The sequence below is a fragment of the Trichosurus vulpecula genome, chromosome 3 (assembly GCF_011100635.1).
Source record: "Trichosurus vulpecula isolate mTriVul1 chromosome 3, mTriVul1.pri, whole genome shotgun sequence".
In the NCBI taxonomy this organism is placed as follows: Eukaryota; Metazoa; Chordata; class Mammalia; order Diprotodontia; family Phalangeridae; genus Trichosurus; species Trichosurus vulpecula.
Window position 1 is genome coordinate 392,863,983 of NC_050575.1, and position 19,633 is coordinate 392,883,615.

At 40.2% G+C, this 19,633-nt stretch overlaps 1 long non-coding RNA gene across 1 annotated transcript in view; it reads left to right on the forward strand.

Annotated features, from left to right (window-relative positions):
• LOC118844457 overlaps nt 1-7,003 on the forward strand; it is a 54,305-nt gene extending 47,302 nt beyond the window's left edge. Inside the window, exon 2 of the long non-coding RNA XR_005009970.1 lies at nt 6,875-7,003. This is a non-coding gene — a long non-coding RNA (uncharacterized LOC118844457). The remainder of the gene's footprint in view (nt 1-6,874) is intronic.
• The last annotated feature ends 12,630 nt before the right edge of the window (nt 7,004-19,633 follow it).

Consider the following 19,633-nt stretch of genomic DNA (forward strand, 5'->3'; position numbering starts at 1 on the left):
AAGTCAGCTCCATTGATCCACTGAACAGCAGAAAAGCACATCATCAGAATCTTTAACTGGATCACAAGATTTTACTAGGGATTTTACTAGGATTTTACTGGGAAGTATGTGGAGTTTCCTCTGAGGTGGAACATAAATCCTTGACACAAGACAATAAAAGGCCATCTGCCTGGAACCCTCATTCCCACCCTGAATCTATCTATCTATCTATATAGCCATATTATCAAGCCTATGACATCTAAAGAAGAGAAATAATGAAATGTTGATTTTGTTTTACTCTCTGTAATTCAAGCTGTGAACCAGAGGGTGGAGATAGCACAGGCTGGTAAGATGTTTTTTAATGGGCTAGTAAATATTTGCATTTGATGTTTGTCTGCAAGGCTGCCTTGAATTCAGTATATCTGCAGAAGCAGTCACACTTTGTTTTGTGGGTGAATTCTCTGAAACCTTTGTGCTTTGCTGATTTAGTAGTGAAAGGTGATTTTTCTGGTGGGAAGGTCACACAGAGCCCAGCATCCTGAACTGCCCACAGTCCTGTGTAGAGAGATGCAGGATATTGTTATTCTGGTTTCCTCCTATTCAGAGGCCCTGCACATGGCTGCTGGTTTTATGATTCACTGAGATACCTCCCAGAAATCTGTCTTTGACCTTAAACATGTGAAAATTCCATTCCTACCAAATGGCTCAGCAAATGATGGCGGGGCATATTTTACATTTCCAGCATTTTATCATTTGTTAATATCCAAGCACGTGCTTCAGAATCAAGCCCACAACCATTCCATGCCTTATCTGTCCTGGAAAGTATAGAAAGGAAGATGAGAAGTTTTAAAAATTCAACTGTCCATAGGTCCATAGGATTTTGAGCTTAAAAAAAGAAAACACTCTAGAGACCATCTCTAGATCTCCAACTATCCCATTTTACAGATAAGGAAACAAAGGCTTGGAGTGAAAGAATAATCATACAGTTACTAAACAGCAAAGTCTGGATTTGAACCCAGAGCCTCTGACTCCAAATATAGCTTTCTTTCTACTACACTATGCTGCTTTGAATATTATGATAAATATTATGACTCCAACAAATCCCTTTTGGTATCATTAAGAAAAGTATCTGTTAAATATCTGATGATATCTTCTGTCTGGGGATTCCTCTGCCTGGGCCCTTGGGGGAGGGGGGACGCATGCTGGTGATATAACAGGTCTTTTCCATCTCTCACTCCTGAGATCTGTTTTATTTTGCAAAGGACAGTGGTGAGGAAGAATATTTATTCCAAGGTCTCTAGGTCTACCGAGCCCCACAGATTGCCTTCAGGAGACATGTTTTTGTTCCCGATATCCTGTTGCCTTGCCTAATGAAGGAACTCTGAAATGTTTGAGGACTACGGGTTTCTGTTGAGGCGAATTTCCATATCCACTGAGCTAGATGAGAGCCTGAGCTCCTGTTGGCAACCTGCCCAGGTAGTGGCGTTTTAGTGAAGTTTGGACAGTCTGGCTTGAAAGGGGGCAATTTTGTGTCAAAATTTAGATCGGCTTCATTTCCCATAAAGGAGCTTCAGTTCTGCATCCCGGCCCCTTTCTCCACTGCCCTCTCTTCCCTCCCCCGACCTTGCCTTGTTTTGCTTGGATCTCATCAGTCTGAAGTGAGTACAGGGTGGTTCTAGCCAAGCTTGATTCCTAAATTAATAAGCAATTAGATAACACAGAGGAGGGGGGACTGGCCTCAGCAGGGAGTGCCCACCCTACTTTTCTTACTCACATGTGAGACCCACTTGTCCACTCCAGCGGCAGCACCAAGCAGTCAATTAGCATTTATTAAGTGATAGCCATGTGCCAGGCACTGTGTTAAAAGCTGCATACAGCAAGAAAGGCAAAAATCAGTCCTTACTCTGATGGAACCCACACTCTAAATGGCATCAGACTGCAAGGTCAGTAATGAAAAGCAAAATAAAAATCATTTTTAAAGTGAAAAGAGAGCTGACCCAGAATCAGAAACCTTGGATTTTAATCCCAGGCTTCCCTCTGCCTTGCTGGGTAACCTCAAACATTCACCATGCTTCTCGGAGACTCGTGGTTCCCATCTGCCAAGTAACGAGGTTGGAATAAAGGATGCACGTTAAGCACTTTGTGAAATGTAAAGCACACTATAAATATCAGATTATTGTTAATAATTATTATTATTAATAGCAGATTATTTCGGGGGCTCCTTCCTAACTCTAACATTCTATGACAATTTGAGTGAGAGGCGTGATTTAAATCCTTGATCACAGTGTGACGATACTTAGTTATGGGAGGAAGAAACCCCCACAAAACCCAAACCAACAACAGTTAAAAATCATGTGTCACACGTGTGTATTTGTTAACACTGTTGGAAGGAAAAGGCACTATAAAGCAGATCATTTTCTTGTAAAACTAAGCTATAAACTGGATAAGAAGGTGTTATCTTTCTTCCCAAAGCAAATTGTCTCTGAACTTCCTTATTTCTGTTCAGGGAATGCGCCACTATCCTACTAGTGTCCCCGGTTCTCAGCCTTAGCATTATCTTTGGCTCTCCCCCTCATGTGTCAGTAAAGCAAGAAGAATTTATTAAGTACCTACTACTACCAGACAGGGCAGCTAGGTGAAGAAGTAGAGAGAGTGCCTGGCCTGAAGTCAGGAAGGCTCATCTTCCTGAGTTCAAATCTGGCCTCACACACTGACTAACTATGTGACCCTGGACAAGTAGCTTAATCCTGTTTGCCTCAGTTTCCTTATCTGTAAAATAATCTGGAGAAGGAAATGGCAAACCACTCCAGTACCAAAAAGCCCCCAGATAGGGTCATGAAGAATTGGACATGACTGAATAACAATGTGCCAGATAAAATAGGCACGTAATAAATCAGTTGCCAAATCTTGTATATTCTAGCTCTACAACCTCTCTCGAATCTGTCCCCTTACCTGACCTCTTGTGGCTTCCTTCCTGCTTCTAGTCTCTCCCAACTTTCATCTATCCTCTACATAGCTATCAAGGTGGTTTTCCTTTAGTTGAGGTCTGACTATGTCGCTGCCCTCCTCAGCAAACTGTGGTGGCTCCCTAGTGTCTTTAAGGTAAAAATATAAACACCTTTATTAGGCTTTATAACCTGGCCGCTACCTTGTTTTCTAACCTCATTACACAAGACTCATCTCCCTACACTCTACGGTCTAGCCTAGCCAAACTGGGCTCCTTGCTGTTCCTCACACATGAGGAATATCTTCTATCTCTATGGTGGTTATCTCCCATACCACCCTCCTCACCTCCAACTTGTACAGTCTCTTCCTTCCTTCAGGATTCAGCTCAAGCACCACCTTCTAAATGAAGACTTTCCTCATCCCTACAAATCCCAGTTCCTCCCTCCCTAAACTACCACTTTTTAGTTGGATTTTTTTTTTCTGAATAGATTGACATGCGGTCTTCCTTGATAGAACATAAGTTCCTCAAGGTCAGGGATTTTTTTTTTCTTTATCTCCTCAAAGCCTAACACAGATCCTGGCACATATTAGGTACTTAATTAGGTACTTTGTTGATAGGGTGGAGATCATATTCATTTAAATATATATCATTGGACTTAGAACGCTAAGTTTTAAATACTTAGATACCCAAAAAGTATAAAAAGTTTCCATGTTACGCAGGATTCCCCAAACTTCCCCGATTTTTCTAAATTCCCCACATGATCCTGGCTTAGAGTCATCCTACCCACTAACACCTGCTGTTAACCGATTGTTAATATCGGTGGTAATGAATGATAAAGCATGGCTTATAGAAGGAAGCATATCTAATTACAGTAAATACTTTACTTCTCAATTTGAAAGTTCCTTCTTTAATAACTAGTCGCTGTTGGTTGTCTTTGTTCCATAACCATACGCAATGTATTATAGGATGATCACGAACAGGAAAATCTAGATCATATTTCTTAGAAATCAGAGCTACCTATTAGGTCATCTAATCCATACCCTTTAATGGCAATTCCATTGTACGTCAATAAATAATATTGAAGTAAATGTGGAGTATCATAGTATAAACATCTTTTTTTTAAAAAGAGCCTTTCCCTCCCATTATTATTCTCCCCTTTCATGCCCCACCCCAATAAGCAAATTAAAAAGAAATCTGAGAAATGAAACCCTCAATACTGAACTACGTAGTCTGTCAAAACAAATTTCCACATCAGCCATGTCAGAAAACACATATCTCTCTGCATCTTAAAAGCTCACCACCTCTCTCTCTGTCAGCAGGTGAGTGGCATGCTGCATCTTTATTCTTCTAGTCATAATTTATCATGGTATTAATCAGAGTTACAGTCCCCCAAAGTTATTTTCTTTGTAGTGTTGTTATCATTGTATGAATCATCCTGATTCTGCTCCCTTTGCTCAGTGTCATTTCTTAAAGGTCTTCACAGTTTCTGCTGAAACCATTCATTCCATCATTTCTTATGGCACAGTAATATTCTATTACATTCATCAGAATTTGTTTAACCTAATAGGTGAATATCCCCTTGGTTTTCCATTTGGGCTTTCTATTGACTTTTTATAGATTTTGCATTGATTTCTCTGTGTACATGTTGTTTCTTCCCTTCTCCAAAAGAATGCAGGCACCTTGAGGACAGGGCTTTTCATTTTTGTTTTTGTATCCTCAGCCCTTCACATAATCTCTGGCTCACATTAGGTGTTTAATATATTCTTGTTGAATGAATGGATGGATGAATGGATGAATGGATGGATGTCATATTTTTGCCAAAGGCTAGTCATACTTGTAGGAGCTGTCCTATCAGATGCCACAAAAATGAAGATTGAAGATAATTCTGCATAGGAAAATAAAGAAGTAGTGTAGGACTCATATTTTCAAGTTCTGATGCCTGATGAATGTATTATGCTTTTCAAGATTTTTAGATTTGTATCTCCCTCTCTATTTCTCTTTATGCTTTATTTAGTCCCTAGCCAGGGCCAAGGGGCTGGTGAATCCTAAACGTGGTCTAATTTAAATTCACTTGTTCTCTCCTGATCACAAATAAAAAATTATTTTCCCAGAGAAATGACATTTAACCAGGGTGAGAAGGTTGAAAAAACATACTTATTAGAACCAAATTTGGGCCAAACTAATGAGTTACCTCCTATCTCTAGGCCTCAGTTTTCTCATCTGAAAAATGAAGGATTTGAAGCAGTAAGGCTGCTTTTGGCTTCAATTTTATATGATTCTAATTTCTGGTAGGAGGTACTTTGGAAAGGTCAGCCCCTGCCGCTCCCAAGGCCAGACTATGTAATATTAGGCTCAGAATCAACTAACCTAAATTCCTAGGACTTAGAGTGAAAGAGGCCTTAGGTCTCGTCTTGACCAATAGATAAGATAAGAACTTGAAAGCTGAAACTACTTACCCAAGGTCACATAGGTAGTAGTAGTAACAGAACTAGGATTCAAACTCAGTTCTCTTTCTATTGAACCTCTGATTTTCCACTGCCTCTTTTCTGCTTCTCTCTGTCTGTAAGCTGCTATTCTTTATGCTCTTACTATATGCCAAGACTTGTACCAAGGCAGATCTTAGCAAACCACATCACCTCCCTGGGCTTTCATTTCCTCATCTCTAAAAGTCCAGTCCTATAAGGAAAACGTCTTGCCTTCCCTGTATCTCAAGGACCATTTCTTTGAACCAATAATTTGTTCCCTCAAGCCAATATCCCTAACCAAGAATATCATCTCCTAATAGAATCTTTCTCTAAGGTAAAGGAGCTCTTTGAACTATGTATGGTTCATCTTCTTCCAGTGGGCACTTGTTCTTTTTTGAAATATATCAAATTTTCTACATTACAATGTTCCCTTGATACCTTGACTCCCATTCTGGCTGTCTGTTAAATTTCAACATGTTATAGTTGGTCTATTAATAATCAAACCCTGATGGGTCCCAGAAGATCTTTCTTATAACATGGACTTTCTGCAATAAATAAATATTTACTGATGAAATGTTCTGCCCCTCTAGTGTTCTTTGGCTGTATAGCCATGGCCAAGTCATTATCTGGGTCTAGCAACTTCACCCACAAAGTGGGCATAATAACACTTTACCTGCCTTGTGGAAGGAGACTGGTCCAGATGATCTCTTGAGAACTCTTCCAGCTCTGGAATCTAGGAGTCTAAAATTGTGTCCATGCCCCCCTTGAGTTGATGTATTTTAAGCAGCACTTGGGAAGGCTTATCATATTTTCTTCAGTTCTATTTCATACACACACACATGCACACACTTACGTGTATGTGTATATATGTATACGTATATGTATGTGTGTATATACACATGTATGTGTGTACATGTATATGTGTGTATGTATGTATGTATTTTAGCCTGTCAAATTCAACAGTCCTGTTCTCTAGCCCAAGAGAGCAATCAGACTTCTTTGTCATGTTTTAGACTTGGTAGACTCCTCCCCACCCCCATTGCTGTTTGTTGGTTCTGGCTTAATTATCCTCTAGGTACTTAGGTGTGTTGCTTAATAATCATTCCCCTATTTTCCTGAGCATGGAAGTTAGATTAACCTGTTGATAACTACTGGGATTTAAAGCTTAGTGTTCTGCTGGTTCTTCTAGTTTTCCACGACTTTTCACAAAAATAATGGCTTAGTAAATTCATTAGCATTTTTCTTAAGTCAGTAGCATAAAATATTACCTATATTGTCTGCCTTTTATGTATTTAGAATTTCCACATAGATTCCCTATAGTCGGCCTTGTTAATGGACTTTAGAAGATCTTTATACTTTTCAGTTATCTATAAGTTACCTTTGCTTGGTTGTTTTTATTGTTGATTTTTAGTAAGACAAAATTCAGAGCTGGAATGTACCTTAGCTGGAACTACTCATGTAATTCAACTCCATTATTTTGCAGGTGAGGCTGAAACTGAGCTTCAGAGAAGGAGATGACCAGTCCAAGGTCAGAGTAATTCGAAAAGCCACGATTGAACCCAGATCTTTGGACTTTAAATAAAGTGCTCTTTCTTTATATTTGCCACACTAACATTTGAGGGGCATTTAATTCAATCATAGACTCACAATATTTCATCACTTGGTCCTACTCCTTTATTTTACAAATGAGGGAACTGAATCCCAGAGAGGTAAAGAGAACTACTACCGAAGCTCATACAAGTGGTAGAAACAGGTTTTGAACTCACAGTTCTCTGACTTTCAATCCTATATTCTCATCCCCATACCACTGCTTAGTGAAAAGTACAACCAAGTAGATGGGATACATTTTTTTTTTTGGTCAGGAGAAAAGGGTAATAAATTGAACTACAGTACCAAATTCACCTATAGCTAAAGGGGTGTTTAGATTGAAAAAATTGGAGGGCAGGAGTGGGTTTGGACTTGTGAGTTCATCTGTGTGAAAATTCATTCCGTTGACATATATTGGCAGCTTTCTAACTTCTGGCCCTCTATCTACCATAATGTGTCATCTCTCATGTAATTACAAGCTTAAATTTTCAAAGAAAGGTAACAGAGGACTTCCTTCTTGGCTTAGGTTTAATATACTCTCATTTGTATTACAGTATATTACTTTGGATGTTTTACCCAGCCTCCCACTAAGTTATAAGCATAGTATTTTGAGTATAGTAGGGAAAACTAAGAGGAAGACCTATTTATTCTTTTTTTTAAAAAAATTTTGTTACTTTTTTTCCTTTTATTCTTAAATCACATGCCAAGTACTCTTTGAATCAAATTTCCATAGGAGAATGGAACTATGGATGAAAAGATATGTGGGCAAAAATTAAAACTCTCAGCGCTAAAGAATTTGTTCCTGGAAAAACCATTATTTGATGATTTATTTCAGATCAGGCTTGTTTCTTTTTTTGTTCTTTTTGCATTTTTTTTCTCTTTAAAAGTTTTAGACTGCATCTCCCTATCTCTCTAAGGCTGGAAGTACAGTGGGTGTGACTACTTATGTGCCCAGTCGCTTTGTTGATTAGCATAGACATTTTGATCTACTCTGTTTCCAGGTTTGACTGGTTTGCCCCTCTTTTGCAGTTTGGTTGTCCACTCCCTCCTTACCCCGCAACCTTGTGGCTTACCATACCTGACTGGCTTACCCCACTGAAGCTCAGAATTCCTGAGCTCAAGAGATTCGACAGCCTCAACCTCTCAATTGCAGAGATCATAGTAATACTCTACCACGCCTGGTCTTGTTTCTTTTTCATAGTCAGGGTCACACAAGTGGTAGGTTTCAAAGCCAAGTATTCAACCTAGATCCTCGATGTGAGTTAATAGTGTGATGTGATCATTAAGAATTCTAATGCAAATTTAGGCAACCTTATAAGTGTATAGTGTATAGGACTAGCAAACTAATCATCCTGCTATTGGTTGTTGTCCTTCTTGGTCGAAGAGGACCAAAGTGACATCATTGTACCACTTTGTGTCATGCTGTGGCACAGTCCAGGTTAATGTACAGTATGTCCAACTGTGGCTGAAGGCTCTGCCATAGGTCGGGCACATATGAACGTTTGGAATGGAGACATCTCTGAATTTGTGCATCACATCTATGGTATTGGATTCTGTTCTGGTCACCACATTCTACAAGGGCCATGATGAATTGGAGAACCAAGATGGGCAAGCAGGATGGCAAAGAGCCTTGAATTCATAAGGATCTGTTCAAGGAACTAGGAATATTTGACTTGTAAAAGAAAAGATTTTGGAGTAACATTGTAATTATCTTCAAGTATTTGAAATGCTGTCTTTTTTGAAAGGGACTTGTTCTCCTTGGCACCAGAAGGTAGAACTAGGTGTAATGGGTGGAGGTCTCCCAAAGAGGTAGAGTTAGCCTCGATGTAAGGGAAAGCTTCCCTAAGGATTAGAATTACCTCAAAGTAAATTCAAGAGGTAGTGAGCTTCCCCTTACTGCCCACTCCTAGGGTATGATGGAGAGTGGATTGTTTTTCAAGTATTCCCTTCAGGATCATATATAAATTCCTCTGTTTGATATTTAAAGCTCTTTACAACCTAACCCCTTCACCTACGTCTGAGCCATTTGCTGTTCTTTGAATGTGCCACCCACTGTCGCATCTCTGGACCTTTGTACTGATTATCTTCTCATCTGGAATGCTCCATCCCCCTCACCACTGCCTCTTATTTCCTTCCAATCTCAGCTCAAATACCACATTGTATTCTTTCCCAGACCTTCTAACTACTAGTGGCATTCCCTTCCAAGCTATGCTTCTCAATCTCCCAACTTCATCACATGAGTCAGTTGCCTTCTCACTCTGGAACTTCCCTCCACCATGCTTGCCCCCTTCTCCTATTGAGGAGCTTCTTCTGAGGACCTCTGTTATGGAGATGGACCAGACCGATCATGCTTCATTCCCTTCCCAAGATGCTTCTGACTTTCCAAACTTTGACATCACTTACTTACATCATCCCTTCCCTCCTTCACTGCGCTCTGATTGATTTTCAGTTCTTTTTTATGTGTTGTCTTATCTTTCTTTTTGCCTGTATTTATATCCCCAAAGTTCAGCACAGTACCTGGCATATAGTAAATACTTAATAAATGCTGATTGTCTACCTGTCTTCCCCTCTGAGATTGGCTTCTACTCTGTATATATCCTTTATGTATCTAGTTATTAACATGTCTTCTTCATTAGAATGTAAGCTCCTAGAAGGCAGGGGCTATTTTTGTTTTTCTTTGTATTCCCAGAACTTAGCACAATATCAGGCATGTAGTAAGTGCCTAATATATGTTTGTTCACTGATTGACTGTGAGGTTGGAATATTGGAAAAAATCAATGATGACTAACTTACAATGTGAATCTGTTGGCTTTCATGTCTGAAAACATTTCTACTAGGAGGATTTGAAATCACTGAAGATTTTGGATTTAGACTGAATTGGCCATAAGATGTGATATCATACAATTCCTTCCTGGATTCCTCAAGGAGAGAATTTTTGTTGGATTAAGTCTCTTTTCAAGCAGAAGCTCCCTCCCTTTACCCTCCTTTGTTTTCAATCTTTCTCTCAAAGTTAAAATGGATTATCAGCTGATAAATGCAGATAATGTGCTGCTTCTACACAAATTCTGTCTTTGTCTTCTCCCTCTGGTTTAAATCTAGTTTCCCACCACCTGTTAGCCATATGCCAGGCCCCAGTCTTTCATGAGGAGTTTCTAATCTGGCTCACTACTGACTGGCTCTTAATGGCTGAGAGATTTTTAAATTAGGCCTTCTTAAAGCCCCAGTGTCTGCCTTGTATTTCCAGAATTTGTATTCTTCAGAATTAGTTAGTCAACAAGCATTTATTAAGCACTTACTATGTTCCCAGTGCTATGCTAAGCACAGAGATTACAAATACAAGCAAAAAGAAAGACAGTTCCTGACCTCAAGGAGATTATATTCTAGTAGAGAAGACAAAACATATTGCCCTTCAGCACTTTCTCCTTCTATGTTTATATTTTATGAAAATGACCTTTCAGTGCTTGAATATTTACATTTGAGTAAAAATGAAATAATTATTAAAAATCAAATTCCCTTGGAAAAATATGTTCCATGACTATAGTTCTTTATTGTTTTTAATAGCTTATGTTGCCTTACTGTACTTTATTATTTTTACTTCTCAATCATGTCCCCTATTGGTAAACCCAGGATAATAATTTTTCCCTTTCTTTTCCCAGGTGATGAAAATAAATTCATCATAATCTTTCAAGAAATCCATGTTCAGGTGATAATGCAGTGTTAGGGTTAGAAACAGGTTCCTTAATTACATCTTGGGCAGGTTAAACAATTTGACCCCCCTAAAGAATGATAGGCCTCGATACTGGGGATGTTCCATCCTTTTTTCTCACTATCTTTAATGCATAGTATCTCTTCTCTGTCTGATGTCACCTGTTAGACTCTAGATTATTTTTTTTCCTTTATTTATTTTTAGTTTACCACACACAGTTCTACATAGTTTTGAGTTCCAGTTTTTCTCCCCTCCCTCCCCCCTCCCTCCCCAAGACGGCATGAAGTCTCATATAACTGTCATGTATAACTTCTCATTGAATTAATTTATGCTCTAGTCAAGTCGTGGAGAAGAATTCTAGATTATTTTTAATTCAATATTTTTTTATTTTGAACTTACAAAAAAAGTATTTCGGTATATGCAGCAAAGCAAAAAAAAAAAGAATATTATATGCAAAACCACGAATTTCCATTTCATATTACTTTTTAAAAGTATATAATAAATTCCACATGTTGCTAGGGCACATAGATGACATAGGGGATAGAGCACCAGTGCCTGGCATATAGCAAGAGCTACATAAATGTTAATTATTTTAAGTATATAATAAATTGCACATGTTGCTAGGGTAGTGAGGTGGTGGTTAGAGCACTGGGTCTAGAGTCAGGAAAACTTGAATTCAAGTCAAGCCTCTGACATTTACTAGTTGTGTGACTTCACCACTGTTTGTCTCAGTTTCCTTATCTGTAAAATGAGGATAATCATAGCACCTACCTCCCAGGGTTGATGTAAGGCTCAAATGATATAATATTTGTAAAGTACCTGGCACATAGTAAGTGTTATATAAATGTTAGATATTATTATTTCCTGCTTGTTTGTGTTTCCTTTTAAACTTCCTTCTGTTTTCTGTGCATTTAGAAAAATGTTACAGTAGACCTCTTTCGGGGGGCACTATTATGGCTAACTCCCCCCCCTTCAACTTCCAATTAAAAACCAAGGGGTTTTTAATAAATAAGCATAGTCATGCAAGACAAATCCACATAGCAGTCATGTCAAAAATATGTCTCTTTACCTTGACTCTATCCCTCTCTCTCAGGACGGGATAACATGTTCCATTATAGGTCCTCTGGGGTAGTGGTCGTTAAGTCTTTCTAAGTTATTTTTCTTTACAGTGTTGTTGTTCTTGTATGTATTGTTCTGCATCTTTCACTTCACTTTGCATCAGTTCCTATTTTTCAGAGTTCTCTGGAACCTTTTTTGTAATTTCTTATGGTACAATAACATTCATTACATCCCTAAACCACAATTTGTTCAGTCATTCATAGGCACCTCTTAAAATTCTAGTTTTTTTCTTTTCTCTTTCCCTTTTAATCCTACCTTCAGAATCAAGAATTTGATTTGCTTTCAGCTATTCCCTCCCCAATATTATTTTCCCTTTTACTACCCTTCTCTCTATTATTTCCCTGTTGGGTTTGATGTATTTATACACCAAATTGTGTGTATGTGTGTGTGTGCGTGTATGTGTGCGTATGTGTGTGTGTGTTTGTGATTAATCCTCCTTCGTTTAGTTCAGATAAAAATGAGATTCTTTTGACATCCTCTCTGCTTCTCCCTCTATGTTTATATAATATTTTTCTCATGTACTGCAATTATGTGAAGCAGTTAAGTTCTAAACCTTTCTTTCTGTTTTCTATACCAATGTACTCCATTTCTCTCTCATGCTTTACCTCTTAAAACCAGCAGAACAGAATCAATCTACTCTCAGGACCTCTGTTTTCCTTATTTAACTCCCTTAATAGTAGTCTTTGAAAATATTAAGATTCTGAAGGGACATTTTATTTTTTATCTACCTATGGGAAAATTAACATTACATCACCATACAGCCTTTTCCAACTATTGAAATAAATTTACCTTTTTAGGTTTCTCTGAAAAATCTAAAATTTTAAAATTCCTACTCAGCATTGGTGTTTTCATCAGAAATGCTTGAAAATCCTCTATTCTATTAAAGATCCATATTTGTTTTTCTTGTAGGACAATATTTAGCTTTATAGGGTAATTTATTCTTGGTTGTAAGCCAGTATCTTTTGCCTTTTGGAATATAGTATTCCAAGATTTCCTTTCATTTATAGTAGAAGCTGCCAGGGTTTGTGTGAGGTACTTAAACTCCTTTCTGACTGCTTAAAATATTTTTTTCTTTGACATGGAGGCTCTGAATTTTGGCTCTCACTTTCCTAGAACTCTTCCTATTTAGGGTTTCTTTCAGGAGATAATTTTTGGATTCTATTTTTTACTTTGCCTTCTAGTTCTAGTGGATTTTTTTCTACCAATTTTCATTTTATGAATTCTTCTAATATGAAATTTTTTATAGCAGTTGTTAATATTCTTCAGTTTATTCATCTCTCCAGCCTTAGTCTATGAACTAGGATGGGGCTTTGTGGTAGGGCTAGGCTACATTCCCTGCTGCAATTTTGGTAAGGGGTGGTCAACCCTGCTTAGCTCCCCTCACATCCCGGCTCTCCTGGTTTCCTGTGCCAAGTTCTACTTCCTGGGATTAGGTCCCACTGGATCTTTGAGATTCAGCCTGCGGGATCCTTAGGGCCCTCTATGGTGACCAAGGACAGGATTCTAGAGACCTCAAAGTCCTGGAGTAACCTGGTCTGAGTACTGCTACACCTATAGTGGTTGCTGTCACTGTTCCAAGGTCAGTACTATGAGTTTCTGACCACACTAGGGCTTTTTTATGGGAGTCCTCTGTTCTTGCTTTTTCCCGATGTGGAGCCTTGGAAGCTACGTGTGTCTCGGGCCCAACCCTTGTTAGATTGTGAGGCTGCCTACTAGCTCCAGTGCCAGCCTTGTCTGCAATCCCCTTTGCTTTTGCTCATGGTCTTCCATCTGACTTTTTGTGTAATTCTGGGGTGAAAGACACCACTACTTTCTCTTTGCATTTCTTGCTCATTATTCAATCATTTGTAATCTAAAAAATTTTTTTTTCTGGACTAGGCATGTTGGGACCCAGGCTGGCTGTCTCTGTTCAGGCAGTCATCTGTTTTATGTCATGTTTATTGTAGTATCAATTGCCTTATTAACGTGTGTCTGTTAATAAGTACTTCCAACGAAGAATAACTGGTGATTTCCTAAGCTGTAATAGTTAACCCAATAACTTTTCCATATCCCTTAAATTCTGAGGGCCAGTAGTGGATGATCCAGCCAACTTTTTTATTGTTATGTCCTTAACTCTGGAGTATTTGCTCACTAATCCTCTGCAAAGCTGGAGGGAGATTATGTATTTCTTTGACTATTCATTGACTAAGTCTAAATGATGGCCTGGCATTCTTTTGAGATGTTTGCATCAACACGTAGTAATAATGATGCGTCACAATGTAAACACTTCTGCGTCAGGACTTTACCCTTTCCCAGTTATTCCTCTGTAACCATTCTCTTATCTGTTGCTTGGGAATTTGGGGTAAGTAGGGGGAAGGGGAAAAGAAAGGGAAGGGAGAAATGCGTGCGTGCGTGCGTGCGTGCGTGTGTGTGTGTGTGTGAAAGAGAGACAGAGACAGAGACAAACAGGACATCCATCCTTCTGTCATTACCCTTACCTCTTTTATATTAACTACCAAAAAAGAGCAAAAAAGTGATTTTACACACACACACACACACACTTCTCAATGCTACAGAGTAGCGTGCAAGCTCCTTGGAGGGTGCGGACTTATTACCAATTTGTCTTAGAAAACGTATTGCCATGCTCCTAGTCAATACTTAGATAAATGCTTCTTGGTTTAGATGGTTGGCTACAGAGACAGCATAGTAGAAAATTAAGAAAATGTTATTACTGAATTTTCCTTTTCTGATGAGGCTCAGAGCTCAGATTGGGGTATCCAAAGAACTCACTGGAAGGAGTTTCCAGAACTTAGCACACTATTTCATTTGAAGTTTGTGGAACACAAATGTCAGCAGGGCAGTTCACATTTTGCATTTAAGTATATAAAGGTCTCTTGATGACACAGGAATGCATCTTCCAAATCATATTTTGGTCCCTGCAATAGCTACTTGGTTTAAGTGAGTAAAAAGCATTGATTCTTTACTGGGGGTCTGTGAACTTGGTTTAAAAAAAATGGATAATTGTATTTTGATGTGATTGATTTCCTTTCTAAGTCTATACATTTTAAACATTATTCTAGAAGGGGCCCCTAGGCTTCACCAGGCTGCCAAAGAGATCTATGACACAAAAAAGATTAAGAACCCCAGGCAATGATTTCTCTTCCCCCGCCCTCTTGTGTTTCATTTCATTCAGCAAGCTATTTTCAGAGTCCTTTTTATTTGAAATTTGTTACTTTCCCTTATGTCAGGTCCTAGGATGCAGCCTTCGTTTGTAATTTCTCCAGTTCTGGAGGTCCTGATCTCATCTCTAGCCTCCTTCCAAGAAAAGCTCTTTGACCAACTCACAAACCTCAAAAATGCATTATTCAAATCAGTTGCTGTATTTGTCATGATGAGACTCAGTCACTTTGAAAAAGTGAATTTTCAGTTTGAACATGCTGTATGCAGCAGCAAACAAGAGTTCTCAAACATGCAACCTACCTTGTCCAGCAAAAATATTTACTAATTCACATATATGGGTGAAAACTCGAATATCTGTGCTTAATTAATGTTTATATTGATTGATAAGAATTTGGTACTGACTTCTGCACAAGTGTGCCATAATTCATTTGTTTTCTTTGCCACAGGAGAGGCTCCTCTGGTGGGCCTGGGGGTAGATGAAGTACATTCAGAAGTGACTTCAATGTAAAATCAAAAGGCATGATTAAAAACTTTTTTCAAAACAAACAAAACAAAACTAGTCTTTCCCACCGCTATCACTTCTCTGTTACAATTAAGGAGTGGCGTATCAAGTTGGTCAAAAATAACTTGTGGTCTAAACTTTTTTGTCTTTTTCTTTGATTCATCCTGGAAGCTTTTCTTTTAGATTTTGTGTTTGTTCAACCTGAGCTCCAAGATATGCGCATGACCAAAATTATTTTAACAGTCTTAATTGTGTGTATACAATGACAGAAATTGTGGGGCTCTTATGACAAGCTATTCTTCTGTTCAACATGAGTTTTATTTAATTCTTCTTTCATGGCTGACATATGAGCCTATTGTTCTTACAGGCTATTTGTAGACAAAATTCACAAACTGCCGAACAGGTCCAGTAGGGGTTAAAGAGCACCAGAAACATAAAAGCTGCCATTTTGTCTTGTATAATCCACACATTTAAATCTGAGTCCCAGTGAAATTTTAATCAGGTGCCTGAGTAATGTGAGATATGATTTGGCAAACAAAATAAAGGAAACAAACTGTAACCATACTACAGTATGACTATGGAACAACCCCAAAGCAGTGTACATAATCAGAGGAAATTTCCCAGTTCACTTTGCATTAAAAGTAAAAAATCTCCCTGTATGAGAGGTACTTTAATAGAAAAATATAAATCATCTCAGATATTAGGTAAAATGAGAAGAAATTGAAACATAAACCCAAACACAGAAAGACATTTCCTTGGAATTACAGAGAGCAAATAGTTGATGAAATACAAATGATCCTGGAATATCATCCCAGGCCAATCTTATTTTGTGACTAGATCAAAGCTATGACTTTATGCCAACGATTATATTTGTGTTTTTAGGCACCAAACTTTGAAAAGCAACAGTAAATCTAGGTCTCTCTAATACTGCAGAGTCTTGGCCAGTAAAAACAAAGTTCTATGAAAATACCAGGAAATGGCGACTCTTTTCAAACAGTCAGCCAAGGACTACTCAGGCCTCCCTAATGCCTGAGGGTGGTTCTGTAGGTTAGGGCCCAAGGGTATCCCTAGAGGCATGTCACATAGTATGGTATCCTGCCCTCCTCCCTCCAGTTTTTAGACAGGTAAAATGATTTTTAAAATAACCATTGACTCAGCCCCCATGGGGAAAGGATTACAGAAACATGTAGCACCCAGCAGCTGCTTTATGGGCCTTTGAATTGGAAAGGGCAATATGCTGCTTGAGTGTGTATATCAGGGGAAAGGATGGTTGCTCCTGCTATGCCTGCGGGCATGGACATGGGCTTGCAAAATGGGGACAAGGCTGACCTAGAAGACATTGGACAAAGGTGCCTTTTAAAAAAAAAAAAAAAACCCAGAACTGTGATGAGACTTATTCAGGTTGTTTTAGTATTTAGACTCCATCTCTTCAATTAAAATCTATTGGAAAATGGTAATCTACTCATCCTGTTATATAGACTTATGCACTGGCTATAGGAGACAATGCTTATCCTTCTTCCAAGAGGGCATAGTTCATAAAAGATGTATGAAGTTTCTCTGTATGCCTGGCATTGCTTGGTTTGAATCTTCCTCTCTCGAATGTGTGTGGCTCCTGCTAGTTTTAAACAAACTTCCCCTGGGACTTGTTACTACAGAGTGTACTGATCTGCTGGTAGCAACGGTGATTCGAGGGTTGTTTCCTGTTCTGCTTTGCCATCTCACAGGGTGGCTCTGAAATCTTACTTACCTCTGACAGGAAGAGATATTCACGGGACTAATTACTACACTGGGTTCAGGCAAGATAATTGGTCATCTTCACTCAGATGTTCAGATTGTAGCTATGAGGGCACATTTAAATTCTGAGTCTCTGAGCAAAGCTTAGCAAAGCTTCCCCATCCCTAGCCAACTCCCCTTTTTCTTCATGCACAGTACCCAGTAGCATCCTCTTTTTAGATCTCCAAGTATTTCTAGGGTTATTTGGTTGTTATGACCACACAGTTTTGATGTCATGTCTTGCCCAGGTTTCTGGGGGGAAAAAAACAAAAACAAAACGAATCTGAGGTTAGCAAAATGAACCATTAAATAAATGGATACAAATGCACTAAAAATCTTTTAAAATTTTGTTTTGTTACTCTCTATTTGGACAAAAAGTGGCTTTAAAAACCAATCCCTAACATACTGCGCTCTTCTCGGCAACCTAAGGGGCAAGGACAACTCCAGGGGACTCAAGATGGAGAATGCTGTCTTCATCCAGAGAAAGAACTGTGAAGTTTGAATACAGATCGAGGCGCACTACATGCTCGCCTTTTTTGCTTCTCTCTTGTTTTTGTTTTTCGGTTGTTTTTTTTTTTGGTTCGGTTTCTTTTTTCTCATGATTCACTCCATTGGTCAAAATTCTTCTCCACAACTTGACTAGTGCATAAATTAATTCAATGCAAAGTTATACATGACAGTTATATGAGATTCCATGCCATCTTGGGGAGGGAGAGGGGAGGGAGGGGAGAAAATCTGGAACTCAAAACTATGTAGAACCGTGTATGGTAAACTAAAAATAAATAAATTAAAAAAAATAAAAATAAAAACCAATCCCTAGCAGTTTTTAAAAAATCAGCACGACACAATGTTCAAATTATTTCCCAATATGCACACACTTTGTGCCTTGTTTAAGTCAATTGATGCATTTCCTGCAACATTTTAACAACTTTATGAACAATTTCTCAGTATTATTTTAGATTCAGAAAAATCTGAGGTGAAGGTTTGCATTTGTTTGACAACAGAAAGCCTTGTCTCTGAAACAGACAGCCAAGAGCTAACATTAAATTTGTTCTGATCCATTCTTGACTAGCCTACCTGTTACCAAGGGTGATAAACAGAATTTGTTAAAGCAACAGTTGTTAAAGCAACTGGTAGCTTGGCTTAGTGGTGAGGTGGGGGGGGGGGGGAAGAGGAAGAGGGAGAGAGAGAAGAAGTGAGAGAGAGAGGAAGAGGAGGTAGAGGGAAGGAGAGAGGGAGAGACAGAAGAGAAGAGAGAAGAGACAGACAGACAGGCAGACTATGAGACCCTTGGGCAAGTCAACTAATCTTTACCTAACTTTCTAAGGTGATAAATTGTGGAAAAGGTGCTGACTTGCTTTGCCAATGAAATCACTGGCCCAGTCCCTATCCTAATTGGAGTTTATCTTTCTCTCTTAAAAATGGCCTGAATCAGACAGGTAGGTTGAATCATCATCCCGCTTTAAAACCGCCTTTGTGTCTACTATAAACCAGTATCAGCTCCCATCCTCCTTCTACTCCTCTAATTCTGACCCTTGCATTTTCCTCTCAAGCCTCAAACGCACACAGCCCCCTCCCCCCCAGATTTTGCACTTCTTGATTTAAAAAGTGAATTTAAAAAGCCACTTTGGGGCTAGAGACCCTCTTGGCAGGATTACCCCCAGCCCCCAAGCGCTGGCCTGGGAGCTGGCTAGGCCCTTTCAGCCACCTAGAGCTCGGCTCCTACAGGTCAGTGCAGATACCTTTTCCCTCTCCCGGGGCCCCAAGGCGTTGACAAGTCCCCAGGCACCCCCCCCCCCGCTCCCCCGATCCTCCCCCCGGCTCTCTGCCCTCTCCCAGATCGCGAACAGCCCGGACAGCGGCAGGAAGCAGATTGTTGATGCTGTTCCCTTCGGCGCCGGCCCTCCCCCCGCTCGCCTCTGCGGCTCTTCCCCAGCCGCGCGACTCTCCGCCCCCCGCTCCCGGGGCCCCAGGCGCCTGCGCGGAGTCGCGCCGGGGGCGGGGCTCGGATTCCTGTCAGCGGCGGCGGCGGCGGCGGCGGCAGCGGAGCCCGTCAGTTTTCGCCGAGGAGAAGCTCGAGCCGGAGTGCTGTCGCCTCGGGCCCGTCCCTCCCGGCCGGCCCTCGCGCCTCCCCTCGTCGCAGCTTGGCCCGAGCGGGCCCGGTTGAGTTCCAGCCTCCGTGCCTGGTGGGGGCTGCCTGGCGGCGGCCTTGGAGGAGCGGCAGCGGCAGCGGCGGCCGCCCTCGCCCTAGCCCTCGCCTCCGCCTCCCTCCTCGGCCCCTGGCCTCCTCCGTCGCTCGCCGCCCCCGGCCCGGCGCCCGAGCTCCCGGACAGGAGGTGCCGCCGCCCCCGCCGCTCCCCCCCCCCCGCCCTCGGGCCGGGCCGGGTCGAGCTGCG